Below are 6,000 nucleotides of genomic sequence, written 5' to 3' on the forward strand. Positions count from 1 at the left end.
TCTCTCTCTCTCTCCTCTCTCTCCTCTCTCTCTGTCCCTCCTCTCTCCCTCTGTCTCTCTCCTCTCTCTGTCTCTCTCTCTCCTCTCTCTGTCTCTCTCTCCTTTGTCTCTCTCTCTACTCTCACTCCCTGTCTCTCTCTCTCCTCTGTCTCTCTTTCTACTCTCACTCCTTTGTTTCTGTCTCTGTCTCCTCTCTCTCCTCTCTCTGTCTCTCTCCTCTCTGTCTCTCTCTCCTCTCTGTCTCTCCTTTGTCTCTCTCTGTCTCTCTCTCTCCTCTCTCTCTCTGCTCTCTCTGTCTCTCTCCTCTCTGTCTCTCCTGTCTCTCTCCTTTGTCTCTCTCCTCTCTGTGTCTCTCTCTCTCTCTCTCTCCTCTCTCTCTCCTCTCTGTCTCTCTCCTTTCTCTGTCTCTCTCCTCTCTCTATCTCACTCTCCTCTATCTCTCTCTCTCTTCTCTCTCTCTCCTCTCCCTGTCTCTCTTCTCTGTCTCTGTCTCTCTCTCTCCCCTCTTTCTCCTCTCTCTCTCTCCTCTCTCTGTCTGTTTCTCTCTATCTCCTTTCTCTCTGTCTCTCTCCTCTCTCTCTCTCTCTCTCTCTCTCTCCCCTTCTCCTCCTCCTCCTCTCTCAGCCTCCCTTCCAGCCACACTGGGTTGCAATGCCCTACACTTCTCACTTCACTTTCAAGCTGTTCTCTCTGGAGGAAGGCTGCCCTGGTCTTCTCTATCCAGCAAATTCCTATTCATTCTTTGAATCTCACTCCAAATGTCCCCTGCTCTGTCTAGCCTTCCCTGAATTATTCAGGTAGAAAGCATTGCTTCTAGCCTGGCAAGATGGCTCACACCCGTAATCCTGGCACTTTGGAAGGCTGAAGTGGGAAGATCGCTTGAGCTCAGGAGTTCAAGACCACCCTAGGCCATATAGTAGGACTCTCATCTCAACAAAATATCAAAAAATTAGCCAGGCATGGTGGGGTGCACCTGTAGTCCCAGCTACTTTGGAGGCCAAGGAAGAAGGATTGCTTGAGCCCAGGAAGTTGAGGCTACAATAAACCGTGATTCAACCACCGCACTCCAGCTTGAGCAACAGGGTGAGATCTTGTCTCAAAATAAGTAAATAAAAATAAATAAATTAATTAAATCAACTTGTTAAAAAGCATTGCTTCTGTGCTTCTCCAGTGCACTTCACAAGAAATGCTCTCAGAGGCCAGGCACGGTGGCTCATGCCTGTAATCCTAGCACTTTGGGAGGCTGAGGAAGGAGGATAGCTTGAGCCCAGGAGTTTGAGACCAGCCTGGGCAACATAGCAAGACCCTGTCTCTATTTTTTTAAAAAATACTCTTGGCCATCTGCAGTGGCTCATACCTGTAATCCCAGCACTTTGGGAGGCCAGAGCAGATGGATCACTTGAGGTCAGGAGTTTGTGACCAGCCTGACCAACAGGGTGAAACCCCATCTCTACTAAAAACACAAATAATTTTCTATAAATTGAATCATGCAGTATGTATTAATGGCAAAAACTGCAATTACTTTTTTTTTTTTTTGAGACAGAGTCTCACTCTGTCACCCAGGCTTGAGTGCAGCAGTGCAGTCACGGCTCACTGCAACCTCTGTCTCCCGGGTTCAAGAGATTCTCATGTCTCAGCCTCCCTGGTAGCTGGGATTACAGGTGTGCCCCACCACACTCGGTTAATTTTTGTATTTTTAGTAGAGATGGGATTTTACCACGTTGGCCAGGCTGGCCTTGAACTCCTGATCTCAGGTAATCTATTTGCCTTGGCCAGGCTGTAATTACTTTTGCACTAAACTAATACTTTTTAAAAACTGGTTTCTTTAATCTCAGTATCTTTTGAAATTCTTCCATATTACTGGTGTATTAGTAGTTCATTCAAGATTTAAAACCTTGGCCGGGCGCGGTGGCTCACGCCTGTAATCCCAGCACTTTGGGAGGCCGAGGCGGGCGGATCACAAGGTCAGGAGATCGAGACCATGGTGAAACACCGTCTCTACTAAAAAATAGAAAAAAATTAACCGGGCGCAGTGGCGGGCGCCTGTAGTCCCAGCTACTCGGGAGGCTGAGGCAGGAGAATGGCGTGAACCCGGGAGGCGGAGCTTGCAGTGAGCCGAGATTGCGCCACTGCACTCCAGTCTGGGCCACAGAGCGAGACTCCGTCTCAAAAAAAAAAAAAAAAAAAAAAAAAGATTTAAAACCTTAAGACACCATGAGCAAAGCTCACCACCCCACAGCATAAAAGGTTATAGATAACGGCCGGGCATGGTGGCTCCCCCATGTAATCCCAGCACTTTGGGAGGCCGAGGCGGGTAGATCACGAGGTCAAGAGATCGAGACCATCCTGGCCAACATGGTGAAACCCCATCTGTACTAAAAATACAAAAATTAACTGGGTGTGGTGGCGCATGCCTGTAATCCCAGCTACTCTGGAGGCTGAGGCAGGAGAATCACTTGAACCAGGGAATCGGAGGTTGCTGTGAGCCAAGATCGAGCCGCTGCACTCCAGCCTGGTGACAGTGTGAGACTCTGTCTCAAAAAAAAAAAAAAAAGAAAAATGATGGTAGATGTATTCAAGGAATATTTTGGGGATTTGATCCTTTTATGAATCTTGTGATAGATGAAAGTGTGAAGTTGGCAACTAGTGGACAAGAGAGCAACCCTGGAATGGCGGTAAGATGAGGGAGAGGTGTCCTCATGTTAGAAACCTTGGAACAACTATAAACAATGACTGCTCTGCAGAGAAATCCAAGTCCCCACTCCAAAGGACTTGTTTTACTATTAAGGAAGGAGACCACTACTACTGCTGCCCTCCTCCCCCACCACGTTGCCTAGTTCATAAGACAAGAGGAAAGAGAGAAAGAAACAAAAGTAAGATAAATAACCAGACAACTTGGGCACCACCACCCGGCCCTAGGAGTTAAACAAAGTAATAATAATAACATCAACCCCTGGCCTAAACTACTTGTGTTATCTGTAAATTCCAGACACTGTATGAAAAAAAGCATTGTAAAACTTTTTGTTCTGTTAGTTGATGCATGTAGGCCCCAGTCACGTTTCCCACCCTCGCTTGATTTATCACGACCCTTTTACATGGATCCCTTAAAGTTGTAAGCCTTTAAAAAGGCCTGGTATTTCTTCTTCAGGGAGCTCGGCTCTTAAGACGCGAGTCTGCCTACGCTCCCGGTCGAATAAAAAACCTCTTCCTTCTTTAATCCGGGGTCTGAGGAGTTTTGTCTGCGGCTTGTCCTGCTACACTATGATGTAAAAATTGGGCCAAGTACATTTTTTTTTTTTGAGACGGAGTTTCCCTTTGTCGCCCAGGCTGTAGTGCAGTGGCGTGACCTCTGCTCACTGCAAGCTCTGCCTCCCGGGTTCACTCCATTCTCCTGCCTCAGCCTCCTGAGTAGCTGGGACTATAGGCACCCGCCACTACACCCAGCTAATTTTTTGTGTTTTTAGTAGAGCCGGGGTTTCACCGTGTTAGCCAGGATGATCTCGATCTCCTGACCACATGATCCGCCCACCTCGGCCTCCCAAAGTGCTGGGATTACAGGCGTGAGCCACTGCGCCCAGCCTGCGCCATGTACATTTTTATATTAAGCTTTCTGTTAAGTAAACATTTGTAATAGTAAAAATAAAAAAGAGAGAGATTTAAAACTTCTACTCCTCAAAGACTTTGTTACAAAAAAATGAAAAAGCAAGACACATACTGGGATAAAACTTTTGCAAAACATATATTTAAACATAAAACAGGCCACTGGCGATGGCTCACGCCTGTAATCCCAACACTTTGGGAGACCAAGGCAGGCAGATCACTTGAGGAGTTTGAGACCAGCCTGGCCAACATGGTGAAACCCTTTCTCTACTAAAAATACAAAAATTAGCCAGGCGTGGTGGCATGCACCTGTAATCCCAGCTACCCGGGAGGCTGAGGCAAGAGAGTCACTTGAACCCAGGAAGTGGAGGTTGCAGTCAGCTGAGATTGCGCGACTGCACTCCAGTCTGGGTGACAGAGCAAGACTCTGTCTCAAAAAATAAAAAATAAATAATAAACATACAACAGAAATAAAAAAAGAAAAAAAAATCTGACAATGGACTTTTATCTAGAATATGTAAAAGCCCTTACAACTCAACAAAAGATAAAAATGCCAACAACAATGGCAAGAAATAAAACACAAAATGGGCCGGGCGCGGTGGCTCAAGCCTGTAATCCCAGCACTTTGGGAGGCCGAGATGGGCGGATCACGAGGTCAGGAGATCAAGACCATCCTAGCTAACACGGTGAAACCCCGTCTCTACTAAAAAATACAAAATATTAGCCGGGCATGGTGGCGGGCGCCTGTAGTCCCAGCTACTCGGGAGGCTGAGGGAGGAGAATGGCATGAACCCGGGAGTCGGAGCTTGCAGTGAGCTGAGATCTGGTCACTGCACTCCAGCCTGGGCCACAGAGCGAGACTCCATCTCAAAAAAAAAAAAAACACAAAATGGCTGGGCACAGTGGCTCATACCTATAATCCCAGCATTTTGGGAGGCCAAGGTGGATGGATCATTTGAGGTCAGGAGTTCGAGACCAACCTGACCAATGTGGTGAAACCTGGTCTCTACTAAAAATACAAAATTTAGCTGGGCATAATGGGGCGCTCCTTCAATCCCAGGTACTTGGGAGGCTGAGGCAAGAGAATCGATTGAACCTGGGAGGTGGAGGTTGCAGTGACCCAAGATGGCAACACTGTACTCTGGTCTGGGCGACAGACAGAGACTCTGTCTTAAAAAGAAAAGAAAAGAAAAAAACACAACGCAAATGAACAGACACTTCACCAAAGAAGATACGCAACTGCAGCCAGGCGGGGTAACTCGCACCTGTAATATCAGCACTTTGGAAGGCTGAGGTGGGAGGATGACTTGAGCTTAGGAGTTCCAGACTATCGTGGGCAACATGGAGAGACCCCATCTCTACTAAAAATAAAAAAATTAAGGCCGAGTGCGGCGGATCACACCTGTAATCCCAGCACTTTGGTAGACCGAGGTGGGAAGACCACCTGAGGTCGGGAGTTTGAGACCAGCCTGACCAAAATGGAGAAACCCCATCTCTACTAAAAATACAAAATTAGCCTAGCATGGTGGTGCACGCCTGTAATCCTAGCTAATCAGGAGGCTGAGGCAAGAGAATTGCTTGAACCCGGGAGGCGGAGGTTGCAGTGAGCCAAAATCGTGCCATTGCACTCCAGCCTGGGCAACAAGAGTGAAACTCCGTCTAAAAATACAATTATCGGCCGGGCGCGGTGGCTCAAGCCTGTAATCCCAGCACTTTGGGAGGCCGAGACGGCGGATCACGAGGTCAGGAGATCAAGACCATCCTAGCTAACACAGTGAAACCCCGTCTCTACTAAAAAATACAAAAAACTAGCCGGGCGAGGTGGCGGGCGCCTGTAGTCCCAGCTACTCGGGAGGCTGAGGCAGGAGAATGGTGTAGACCCGGGAGGCGGAGCTTGCAGTGAGCCGAGAGCCGGCCACTGCACTCCAGCCTGGGCAACAGAGCGAGACTCCGTCTCAAAAATAAATAAATAAATAAATAAATAAATAAATAAATAAAAAACAATTATCTAGGCATGGTGGCATGCATCTATGGTTCCAGCCACTTGGGAGGCCCAGGTGAGAGGATCGCTTGAGACCAGGAGACAGAGGCTGCAGTAGGCTGAGGTCCTGCCACTGCACTCCAGCCCCAGCAACAGTGACAAAGTGAGACCCTGTCCAAAAACACAACAAAACAAAACACACCAGTGCTGCGTGCAGTGGGTCACACCTGTAATTCTACTTTGGGAGGCTGAGGTGGGAGGATCCCTTGAGTCCAGGAGTTCGAGACCAGCCTGGACAACAAAGCAAGACACAATCTATTTTCTGTTGTTGTTTTTTGAGACAGAGTCTCGCTCTGTTGTCCAGGCTGGAGTGCAGTGGTACCATCTCGGCCTAATGCAGCCTCCGCCTCCTAGGTTCG

The sequence above is a fragment of the Chlorocebus sabaeus genome, chromosome 1 (genome assembly GCF_047675955.1).
Source record: "Chlorocebus sabaeus isolate Y175 chromosome 1, mChlSab1.0.hap1, whole genome shotgun sequence".
Classification (NCBI taxonomy): domain Eukaryota; kingdom Metazoa; phylum Chordata; class Mammalia; order Primates; family Cercopithecidae; genus Chlorocebus; species Chlorocebus sabaeus.